This window comes from Trachypithecus francoisi, unplaced genomic scaffold (genome assembly GCF_009764315.1).
Source record: "Trachypithecus francoisi isolate TF-2019V2 unplaced genomic scaffold, Tfra_2.0 Lachesis_group6, whole genome shotgun sequence".
Lineage (NCBI taxonomy): Eukaryota > Metazoa > Chordata > Mammalia > Primates > Cercopithecidae > Trachypithecus > Trachypithecus francoisi.
The window spans coordinates 17600979-17613594 of record NW_022681471.1 but is presented as its reverse complement, the minus strand read 5'-3'; the positions used below and the strand labels follow the sequence as shown (position 1 = coordinate 17613594).

Sequence of the window (12616 nt, the reverse complement as noted above, 5' to 3'; positions counted from 1 at the left end):
ACTAACTGAACTCTTGTTCCACCAGCCATAACCACAACTTGAATTGGATTAATTGGACAACAGATTGATTTCAGTGACTTTATCTTGATAAGAAGACCACTGACCATGGACTGGTTCTGGCTGTGCACTTGAGTGCCTTTGTATCCTGAAAACACCTTTTGATATATACGGCCTAATTAGAATACATTTAAATGTTAAGTCTCCGCTCCAAGGTGAACATAGGCCATATGTTACATGCATGTTTGTTCAATATGCATGTGTCAGGACTACTTTCATGATTTTTTGTTAGCTCCTCCTGTAACCTGTTGAATACATATACTTAGCCAACCTCTTCAGCATAAAGCTCCTACTCTAACCCCTCTTCCTTTGAAATGTCTGTCTTTGGTCTTTGCCAGAGGCATACTTCCCAGACTGTGGGATGGCCACCTTGCAGGCTGTAATCCTTTACAAGAAATAAAATCTTCTTTTCTAAATTTATAAATTGTGTGTTTTTTAAGTTAACACATCCAAATGAGGACCGATTCCCATGTTCTTATTTTTATACCCAACCCCTGTCATTTTTAAGGATTATTGCTAATGAGAATGTCAACCCGTCTGAGACAACAACTTCCACACCCTCTACCTTGTAGCCTTATTGAATTGTACTCTTTAACCCTAAAGGTAGGAACATCGGAAGGTGATTTATTCAGCAGTAGTGTATTTTTCTTTTTTCCTTTTTCTTTTTTTGCAGCTTGACATATTGTTTTTTTTTTCTTTTTTTTCTTTTCTTTTTTTAATTATACTTTAAGTTCTAGGGTACATGTGCATAACGTGCAGGTTGTTACATATGTATACTTATACCATGTTGGTGTGCTGCACCCATCAACTCGTCAGCACCCATCAATTCATCATTTACATCAGGTATAACTCCCAATGCAATCCCTCCTCCCTCCCCCTCCCATGATAGGCCCCGGTGTGTGATGTTCCCCTTCCCGAGTCCAAGTGATCTCATTGTTCAGTTCCCACCTATGAGTGAGAACATGCGGTGTTTGGTTTTCTGTTCTTGTGATAGTTTGCTAAGAATGATGGTTTCCAGCTGCATCCATGTCCCTACAAAGGACGCAAACTCACCCTTTTTTATGGCTGCATAGTATTCCATGGTGTATATGTGCCACATTTTCTTAATCCAGTCTGTCACAGATGGACATTTGGGTTGATTCCAAGTCTTTGCTATTGTGAATAGTGCCGCAATAAACATACGTGTGCATGTGTCTTTATAGCAGCATGATTTATAATCCTTTGGGTATATACCCAGTAGTGGGATGGCTGGGTCAAATGGTACATCTAGTTCTAGATCCTTGAGGAATTGCCATACTGTTTTCCGTAATGGTTGAACTAGTTTACAATCCCACAACAGTGTAAAAGTGTTCCTATTTCTCCACATCCTCTCCAGCACCTGTTGTTTCCTGACTTTTGAATGATTGCCATTCTAACTGGTGTGAGATGGTATCTCATTGTGGTTTTGATTTGCATTTCTCTGATGGCAAGTGATGATGAGCATTTTTTCATGTGTCTGTTTGCTGTATGAATGTCTTCTTTTGAGAAATGTCTGTTCATATCCTTGCCCACTTTTTGATGGGGTGTTTGTTTTTTTCTTGTATATTTGTTTGAGTTCTTTGTAGATTCTGGATATTAGCCCTTTGTCAGATGAGTAGATTGCAAAAATTTTCTCCCATTCTGTAGGTTGCCTGTTCACTCTGATGGTAGTTTCTTTTGCTGTGCAGAAGCTCTTTAGTTTAATTAGATCCCATTTGTCAATTTTGGCTTTTGCTGCCGTTGCTTTTGGTGTTTTAGACATGAAGTCCTTGCCCATGCCTATGTCCTGAATGGTATTACCTAGGTTTTCTTCTAGGGTTTTTATGGTATTAGGTCTAATATTTAAGTCTCTAATCCATTTTGAATTAATCTTCGTATAAGGAGTAAGGAAAGGATCCAGTTTCAGCTTTCTACTTATGGCTAGCCAATTTTCCCAGCACCATTTATTCAATAGGGAATCCTTTCCCCATTTCTTGTTTCTCTCAGGTTTGTCAAAGATCAGATGGCTGTAGATGTGTGGTATTATTTCTGAGGACTCTGTTCTGTTCCATTGGTCTATATCTCTGTTTTGGTACCAGTACCATGCTGTTTTGGTTACTGTAGCCTTGTAGTATAGTTTGAAGTCAGGTAGCGTGACGCCTTCAGCTTTGTCCTTTTGACTTAGGATTGTCTTGGCAATGCGGGTCTTTTTTGTTCCATATGAACTTTAAAGCATTTTTTCCAATTCCGTGAAGAAAGTCATTGGTAGCTTGATGGGGATGGCATTGAATCTATAAATAACCTTGGGCAGTATGGCCATTTTCATGATATTGATTCTTCCTCTCCATGAGCAAGGTATGTTCTTCCATTTGTTTGTGTCCTCTTTGATTTCACTGAGCAGTGGTTTGTAGTTCTCCTTGAAGAGGTCCTTGACATCCCTTGTAAGTTGGATTCCTAGGTATTTTATTCTCTTTGAAGCAATTGTGAATGGAAGTTCATTTGATTTGGCTCTCTGTTGTCTGTTACTGGTGTATAAGAATGCTTGTGATTTTTGCACATTGATTTTGTATCCTGAGACTTTGCTGAAGTTGCTTATCAGCTTAAGGAGATTTTGGGCTGAGACAATGGGGTTTTCTAAATATACAATGTGTCATCTGCAAACAGGGACAATTTGACTTCTTTTCCTAACTGGATACCCTTGATTTCTTTCTCTTGCCTGATTGCCCTGGCCAGAACTTCCAAGACTGTGTTGAATAGGAGTGGTGAGAGAGGGCATCCCTGTCTTGTGCCAGTTTTCAAAGGGAATTTTTCCAGTTTTTGCCCATTCAGTATGATATTAGCTGTGGGTTTGTCATAATAGCTCTTATTATTTTGAGGTACGTTCCATCAATACCGAATTTATTGAGCGTTTTTAGCATGAAGGGCTGTTGAATTTTGTCAAAAGCCTTTTCTGCATCTATTGAGATAATCATGTGGTTCTTGTCTTTGGTTCTGTTTATATGCTGGATTACGTTTATTGATTTGCGAATGTTGAACCAGCCTTGCATCCCAGGGATGAAGCCCACTTGATCGTGGTGGATAAGCTTTTTGATGTGCTGCTGAATCCGGTTTGCCAGTATTTTATTGAGGATTTTTGCATCGATGTTCATCGGGATATTGGTCTAAAATTCTCCTTTTTTGTGTGTCTCTGCCAGGCTTTGGTATCAGGATGATGTTGGCCTCATAAAATGAGTTAGGGAGGATTCCCTCTTTTTCAATTGATTGGAATAGTTTCAAAAGGAATGGTACCAGCTCCTCCTTGTACCTCTGGTAAATTCAGCTGTGAATCCATCTGGTCCTGGACTTTTTTTGGTGGGTAGGCTATTAATTGTTGCCTCAATTTCAGAGCCTGCTATTGGTCTATTCAGGATTCAACTTCTTCCTGGTTTAGTCTTGGGAGAGTGTAAGTGTCCTAGGAAATTATCCATTTCTTCTCTAGATTTTCTGGTTGATTTGCATAGAGGCATTATAGTATTCTCTGATGGTTGTTTGTATTTCTGTGTGGGTCGGTGGTGATATCCCCTTTATCATTTTTTATTGCATCTATTTGATTCCTCTCTCTTTTCTTCTTTATTAGTCTTGCTAGCGGTCTGTCAATTTTGTTGATCTTTTCAAAAAACCAACTCCTGGATTCATTGATTTTTTGGAGGGTTTTTTGTGTCTCTATCTCCTTCAGTTCTGCTCTGATCTTAGTTATTCTTGCCTTCTGCTAGCTTTTAGATGTGTTTGCTCTTGCCTCTCTAGTTCTTTTAATTGTGATGTTAGAGTGTCAATTTTAGATCTTTCCTGCTTTCTCTTGTGGGCATTTAGTGCTATAAATTTCCCTCTACACACTGCTTTAAATGTGTCCCAGAGATTCTGGTATGTTGTATCTTTGTTCTCATTGGTTTCAAAGAACATCTTTATTTCTGCTTTCATTTCGTTATGTACCCAGTAGTCATTCAGGAGCAGGTTGTTCAGTTTCCATGTAGTTGAGCGGTTTTGATTGAGTTTCTTAGTCCTGTGTTCTAGTTTGATTGCACTGTTGTCTGAGAGACTGTTATAATTTCTGTTCTTTTACATTTGCTGAGGAGTGCTTTACTTCCAATTATGTGTGGTCAATTTTGGAATAAGTGCGATGTGGTGCTGAGAAGAATGTATATTCTGTTGATTTGGGGTGGAGAGTTCTATAGATGTCTATTAGGTCCGCTTGGTGCAGAGATGAGTTCAATTCCTGGATATCCTTGTTAACTTTCTGTCTCGTTGATCTGTCTAATGTTGACAGTGGGGTGTTGAAGTCTCCCATTATTATTGTATGGGAGTCTAAGTCTCTTTGTAGTCTCTAAGGACTTGCTTTATGAATCTGGGTGCTCCTGTATTGGGTGCATATATATTTAGGAGAGTTAGCTCTTCCTGTTGATTGATCCCTTTACCATTATGTAATGGCCTTCTTTGTCTCTTTTGATCTTTGATGGTTAAAAGTCTGTTTTATCAGAGACTAGGATTGCAACCCCTGCTTTTTTTTGTTCTCCATTTGCTTGGTAGATCTTCCTCCATCCCTTTATTTTGAGCCTATGTATGTCTCTGCATGTGAGATGGGTCTCCTGAATACAGCAGACTGATGGGTCTTGACTCCTTATCCAGTTTGCCAGTCTGTGTCTTTTAATTGGAGCATTTTGTCCATTTACATTTAAGGTTAATATTATGTGTGACCTTGATCTAGCCATTATGATATTAACTGCTTATTTTGCTCGTTAGTTGATGCAGTTTCTTCCTAGCCTCGATGGTCTTTACATTTTGGCATGTTTTTGCAATGGCTGGTACCATTTGTTCCTTTCCATGTTTAGGGCTCCTTCAGGGTCTCTTGTAAGGCAGGCCTGGTGGTGACAAAATCTCTAAGCATTTGCTTATCTGTAAAAGTTTTATTTCTCCTTCACTTATGAAACTTAGTTTGGCTGGATATGAAATTCTGGGTTGAAAATTCTTTTCTTTAAGAATGTTGAATATTGGCCCCCACTCTCTTCTGGCTTGTAGACTTTCTGCCGAGAGATCTGCTGTTAGTCTGATGGGCTTCCCTTTGTGGGTAACCCGACCTTTCTCTCTGGCTTCCCTTAAGATTCTTTCCTTCATTCCAACTTTGGTGAATCTGGCAATTATGTGTCTTGGAGTTGCTCTTCTGGAGGAGTATCTTTGTGGTGTTCTCTGTATTTCCTGAATTTGAATGTTGGCCTGCCCTACTAGGTTGGGGAAGTTCTCTTGATGATATCCTGAAGAGTGTTTTCCAACTTGGTTCCATTTTCCCCCTCACTTTCAGGCACCCCAATCAGACGTAGATTTGGTCTTTTTACATAATCCCATACTTCTTGCAGGCTTTGTTCATTTCTTTTTCTTCTTTTTTCTTTTGGTTTCTCTTCTCGCTTCATTTCATTCGTTTGATCCTCAATTGCTGATACTCTTTCTTCCAGTTGATCGAGTCGGTTACTGAAGCTTGTGCATTTGTCACGTATTTCTCGTGTCATGGTTTTCATCTCTGTCATTTCGTTTATGACCTTCTCTGCATTAATTAGTCTAGCTGTCAATTCTTCCACTCTTTTTTCAAGATTTTTAGTTTCTTTGCGCTGGGTACATAATTCCTCCTTTAGCTCTGAGAAGTTTGATGGACTGAAGCCTTCTTCTCTCATCTTTTCAAAGTCATTCTCTGACCAGCTTTGATCCGTTGCTTGCGATGGGCTGCGCTCCTTTGCAGGGGGAGATGTGCTCTTATTTTTTGAATTTCCGGCTTTTCTGCCCTGCTTTTTCCCCATCTTTGTGGTATTATCTGCCTCTGGTCTTTGATGATGGTGACGTTCTGATGGGGTTTTGGTATAGGTGTCCTTCCTGTTTGATAGTTTTCCTTCTAACAGTCAGGACCCTCAGCTGTAGGTCTGCTGGAGATTGCTGGAGGTCCACTCCAGACCCTGTTTGCCTGGGTATCAGCAGCAGAGGTTGCAGAAAATAGAATATTGCTGAACAGCGAGTGTACCTGTCTGATTCTTACTTTGGAAGCTTCCTCTCAGGGGTGTACTCCACCCTGTGAGGTGTGGGGTGTCAGACTGCCCCTAGTGGGGGATGTCTCCCAGTTAGGCTACTCAGGGGTCAGGGACCCACTTGAGCAGGCAGTCTGTCCCTTCTCAGATCTCAACCTCTGTGTTGGGAGATCCACTGCTCTCTTCTAAGCTGTCAGACAGTCATTTGTGTCTGCAAAGGTTTCTGCTGCTTTTGTTGTTGTTGTTGTTAACTGTGCCCTGTCCCCAGAGGTGGAGTCTACAGAGACAGGCAGGTTTCCTTGAGCTGCTGTGAGCTCCACCCAGTTCGAGCTTCTCTGCGGCTTTGTTTACCTACTTAAGCCTCAGCAATGGCGGGCCCCCCTCCCCCAGCCTCGCTGCTGCCTTAAGGTTAGATCGCAGACTGCTGTGTTAGCAATGAGGGAGGCTCCGTGGGCGTGGGACCCTCCTGGGCAGGTATGGGATATATTCTCCTGGTGTGCCCGTTTGCTTAAAGCGCAGTATTGGGGGGGGAGTTACCTGATTTTCAGGTGTTGTGTGTCCTCAGTTCCCCTGGCTAGAAAAAGGGATTCCCTTCCCCCTGTGCTTCCCAGGTGAGGAGCGATGCCTCGCCCTGCTTCAGCTCTCGCTGGTCGGGCTGCAGTAACTGACCAGCACTGATTGTCCGGCACTCCCTAGTGAGATGACCCCAGTACCTCAGTTGAAAATGCAGAAATCACTGGTCTTCTGTGTCGCTCGTGCTGGGAGTTGGAGACTGGAGCTGTTCCTATTCGGCCATCTTGCTCCGCCCAGTAGTGTATTTTTCAAAGTTTGAGTCATTTGGTTTCAAATTATAAAGTACATTGTAAAGAACACTATCATGCTAGTCAAATTTAAACCATGTAAACCTATTGTGGTTTGCCTTTGTAAGAAAGTTATACAGCAGATATAGATCATACCTTTGTATCTTTTTGTCGTTCTCTAGGTCTCAGCTGAAACTATCCAGTGAGAAATTGCTAAAAACTCCCACAACTCCAAGTGAATAAGTGACAGTCCAAGCACAGTGTAGTCTAAATTCATAGAAAGCCATCACTCCACCACTCCAAAGCAATGAAGTCTGCAGATAGAGCCCTGACTCAATCATATACAGCAATTTACATTACCAAAGAGAACAGTTATTTTTGGGACTAAAATATCTACATTCAGAGTACTATATAGTTTCCTCCAAGAATAATAGATTTTTTAAAAAATTTATGTAACAAGGGCCATTCAAGGCACTTTCTCCAAAACTGAAGAACAGGTTGCCCCAAAGGTGATTCAAGTTCTTACCACTTGAGAGAAAGAAAATGGCTTGCAGTATTTACATGACAGTTTTTCCCTCTTGTGTCCATCGAGGTTTCTAAGATCATAAAGCCAATCTACAGTCAGCGTAAGGGTATCCTATTTCAAGAAGAAAAAGAAAGAAATGTTACTCATAATTCTGACATCACTAAAAACTTGTGCAGTGTGTTTATCTAGCCTTGTGTCTTTTAAAAAACATATATTTTTAATTGCACATGAAAATCACAAATACATTCTAGGCATGAATGTTTAATAAAGAATGGAAAAATAAAAGTCCCTTTTGACCCCACCTGCCTCACTTCTACTCCTTTATCCTAGAGATAGAGATGACCATTGAAAAGAAGATGGTTTGCATCCTCACTGATCTTATTTTATACATTTACCTGCATAGCTGAATATATGCACACATGTAACTAGGAAAACACCTAGAATGTGAATTCTAGGTCAGAGGATATATATATATGTGTGTGTGTGTGTGTGTGTGTGTGTGTGTGTGTGTATCCAATGATCTCTGGACTTTTTTTTTTTTATTTTACTTTAAGTTTTGGGATACATGTGCTGAACATGCAGAGTTGTTACGTAGGTACACATGTGCCATGGTGGTTTGCTGCACCCATCAACCCATCATCTAGGTTTAAGCCCCTCATTCATTAGGTATTTGTCCTAATGCTCTCCCACCCCTTTCCCCTCACCCCCCCAACAGTTCCCAATGTGTGATGTTCCCCTTCCTGTGTCCATGTGTTCTCATTGTTCAACTCCCACTTATGAGTGAGAACATGTGGTGTTTGGTATTCTGATCCTGTGTTTGTTTGCTGATGGTGTCCTGCTCCCCAAAGGGCACCCTGCTTCTGCTGGGTCAGTGTCTCAGAACTTTGGTGTCGTTGGTCTCAGACACCACTTTGTGGTTCACTATCCTGCAGGTGGTGGTCTTTTGGATGGTTTGCATGAAGTTGCTGCTGTATAGGGCATCACCAAGATTGAAGTCCTTCCTGTCTTCCCCTAGGTGGTGGTAGGCAGTGATCTCAGCCTTCAGCTTGACCTTGATGTCCAGCAGGGCCTCATACTCCTGGGCCTGGTGCTGTCCCTCTGCCCATGTCTGTGCTAGCACAGACTCCAGGTGCAGCAGGACCCCATTGAGTTGCTTCATCTGCCTGCTGTAGTAGGGCCTCTGCTTCCCTCAGGCTGTTCTCCAAGCTGGCCTTCAGATTTCTCATCTAGTCTAGGTCAATTTCCAAGGACTGGACTGTATGTCTGAGCTCTGTGAGTGTCATCTCAGCAACTCTGATCTCAGCAGCCTGCGTGGTGACCACTGTGGTGCTCTCCTCAGTCTGCTAGGACCCGTACATGTCCAGCTCCTCTGGGTTCTTCTGAGCCAGCTCGTCATATTGGGTGTCTGTCTGATCTTATAGAGGTCCTGAGATTTGGGGGCATCTAACTCCATGGTCAACCCATAACTGGCAATCTGGGTTTTTAGGCCTTTTACTTCTTCTTCATGGTTCTTCTTCATGAAGAGCAGCTCCACCTTGAGAGCCTTGATCGCTGTCTCCAGCTGCAGCCAAGTGACACTGGTATCATCAGTGACCTTGCGGAGCCAATGGATGTCGCTCTCCACAGACTGGCGCATGGCCAGCTCTATGTCATACTTGACTCTAAATTCATCACCAGCAAGATAGGCATTGTCAATCTGCAGAATGATGAAGGCACTGTCCACAGAATTTGCAAAGATCTGGGCCCTCAGGTCCTCCAGGGTCTTGACGTAATGTCCCCAGTCCATGACCTAGGATCCCTTCTCCAGGTGATCCCGGATCTTGCTCTCCTGCTTCCGATTCTCTGACTCCAGGCCCCTCACTCTGTCCAGATAGGAGGCCAGGCCTTGCATGGTCTCCTTCTCATTGTGGATGCCCCCCATTCCTACCAGAGCCCTGGCCAGGCAACTAGACTGCAAGTCGCTCCAGAAGCTAGTGGAGTGGAACACGGAGATCTGGGAACCCAAGGCCCCAGCACCTGCATAGACACTGGTTGTGCTTCTGACCAGCAGGGTGCCACAGCTAGGCAGCTGGACTGAGCCCAGGGACTGGTAATTGATGGAGAAGGTGGTGGAGTGAGTGGTGAAGCTCACCCTGTCTGGGGAGGAGAGCCAGAGGAGAGGACTCAGGTCTTGCTGACCCAGAGGACATATTTTTAATGGTCATAAACACTGCCAAATTTTCTTCAAAAACACCATGACCAATTTGAAGTACATTGTTTGAAAGTGCCCATTGCTCTGCATCATTACCAATATTGGACATATTATTTTACATTTTTCCAATCTATTTTCTACTCTCCCCATTAATACTCTAATAGCTTTTGATATGACATAACTACTTTTGATATCTGGTAGAGCATGTCCTCCTTTTGTATGCTTTCTCACTTGTAAGATGAGACTAATAGTGGTATCCTTTTCATAGGGCTGTTATACAATTTAGAAAAGTAAGCAGGAGTCAGATCATGTGCTGCCTGACAGGGTTTGGTAAGGAGTTTGGATTTTATTCTGAGTGAGACAGGAATTCAAGGAAGGGTTTTAAGCATGAGAATGGTGTGATTTGCTATATGATTTAAAAGATGGCTCTGACTAAGAATTTTGATGTTGATAAAGTTCAAAAGAGGCCCCACATATTGGTTTGCTGCCCCCTCTCTCAGACTCTTTATACAGTGAAATCTCTGCTGGGGTTATCACAAAGAGAAATGGCAGGGAGTAAAGTTGGGTGATTTAACAAATAAAAATACAGGATGCCCAGTTACATTTGAATTTCAGATAAATAGTGATTTTTTAAAGTATAAATTCTCCCAAATAATACATGTGGCACACTTTAAATAAAAAACAATTGTTCACCAGAAATTCAAATTTGACTGGGCACTCTGTGTTTTACCTGGCAAGTGGTTATTATATAAACTCTCATGGTACATTTTTTCTTCTTCATTTTAAACACAGATTCCATCATCTCTTCCTATTCTGAATTATTATGGACTTTTCTCTCTTTCTCAGTATATTCCTTGAAGGCAAGGCTCATATCTAATTCATTCACTGCTTTGCTGAACACAATGCCTGAATGTAGTAGTTACTCAGTAAATGTTTGTTGAGTAAAAATTAAGACCTTTAGAAATAAGAGGCAAGGATGACTTGAATAGCCAGTATTTCAGTTTCCCTTCTGTATTTCAGTGTCAGAGTAATCTGCAAAGAGTCTACTGAGAGATGATTTTAATTAGGGCATTTGGCAATCTATAGAACTTGGGATATTAAGAGGAACTGGTCCCCATTGATTAAACTTCCAGCAGGAGGATGATACCTATTAGCTTAAGAGTTCTATTAGTGAGGCTTCTCAGGCTGTGTGGGCTATTCCCTTCTCTGCAGCAGCACCATTTACTCCCTGGTTGCCTCATTCTACTCTGCTTTTGTTTCCAGAGGGAGACAAAATCAAGTCTTTTGAGTATTGGACATCCAGCCTCTCAGTTCTTCACAGTTATTTGTCCAGACAGTTTCTCCCAGAAGAGTAAAAGGAAACTTGCTGGAATCCGATTTTGTGTGTGTGAGGTATTAAATTATTTGCCAGTAGATTTTTTTCTTTTTTTAAAGAAAGAATTTCTGGGTCTTTACCCTATTTTTAAAAAATCTTTTATTTTTACTTGACATGTAATAATTGTACATATTTATGGGATACAGAGTAATGTTTCCACATGTGCACACAATGTATCATTCATGGCAACATAGATTAACCTGGAGGACATTATGTAAAGTGAAATAACCCAAGCACAGAAAGATAAATAGCACATGTTCTCGCTCATCTGTGGGAGCTAAGAAATAATTTTGAGCTCATGGAAGTAGAAAGTAGAATTGTGAATATTAGAGAATGGGAATGGTAGAGAGGAGATGAGGATGGGGAGAGGTTTCTTATCAATGGTTTTACTGTTCAAGTGGAGTAAAAAAAGTGAATTCTTTTTTTTTTTTTTTTTGAGACGGAGTCTCGCTCTGTCGCCCAGGCTGGAGTGCAGTGGCCGGATCTCAGCTCACTGCAAGCTCCGCCTCCCGGGTTTACGCCATTCTCTCGCCTCAGCCTCCCGAGTAGCTGGGACTACAGGAAAAAGTGAATTCTAATAACAGTGGCTGAACTATATTGGGAGGGAGTAAAATGAAAGTGATTTTTTTGTCCTCCAGGAAAAGCAGTTAATGCTAAATTTCTTGCCTTAAACCTGATGTCAGGGAGGAATATGGCTGGAATATGGGTTTGTTACCTGCCTTTCTCATGCATTGTAACATGTATGACACCTGATGCCCGAGGAGGGTAATGTTGAGGGGGAAAGAAAGTCAAAGCTTCAGGTCAAGAAAGAAGGGGTGAGTATTTATGGGTCAACTGTCTGTGTGTGTGCATGTGCGTGCATGTGTGTGTGTGTGTGTGTGTGTGTGTACCAGCATCAGCAATAGCCAGAGTTTCATCTTCATATCCTCAGTTCCTCCATGAATTTTGGAATGTGTCCTTTAAAATTGGATGTCTCTCTTTGGGATGAGCAGCTTGTACTTAATTTGAGACTGCCAGTAGCTAAATGTATCATCAAAACTGGGGTGCCTGATGTTTGAGCTGATGTCTTGACACACATGTGCAGAAGGCATTCTATCTTTATTTTATGGAAATCACCAATCACTCTGGTTATTTTGGTCCTTATGTATTTTTAGATTTCTACATTGGTATCACCTTGGTCTTCCTGGTTTAGTTTTCCTCTATTTTTATTTCTTGGATTGTTGGTAGCATCTTAAAAAAGAGGAAGATCCTTATTTGAAATAGTACTGACTAATACTGTGCAGTGTACTTTGAGTTTGGGTCCTGAATTTTCACAGCTAGTGACGCAGATAGATAGAGAGTTCTGTTTATGGTTTGTGGGAAACTGCTGAAAGACCCTGAATTGCCCACTTAGACCACCCCCGCTCTCTAATATGAACTTTGACATTTCACCTGTATCCATAAATTTCAAATAACACTGACTAGGCACGGTGCTATCTCAAGTGTGAATCTCAGGTGTGATTGTTCTGGATTCTGTGGATTAGGTGTCCCTTCTGGATTGCCTGTAAAAAGAGAGCAAATAGAGAAGAATAAAGTAAATCTTTCAGGAATACTAGGAGAAATTTACTGCTGCACCATCACAGCAAG

General features: G+C 41.6%; 1 pseudogene; it reads right to left on the bottom strand.

The window, feature by feature from the left end:
- Positions 1–8292: 8292 nt before the first annotated feature.
- Positions 8293–12616, bottom strand: part of LOC117078443 — a 47302-nt pseudogene continuing 42978 nt past the window's right edge.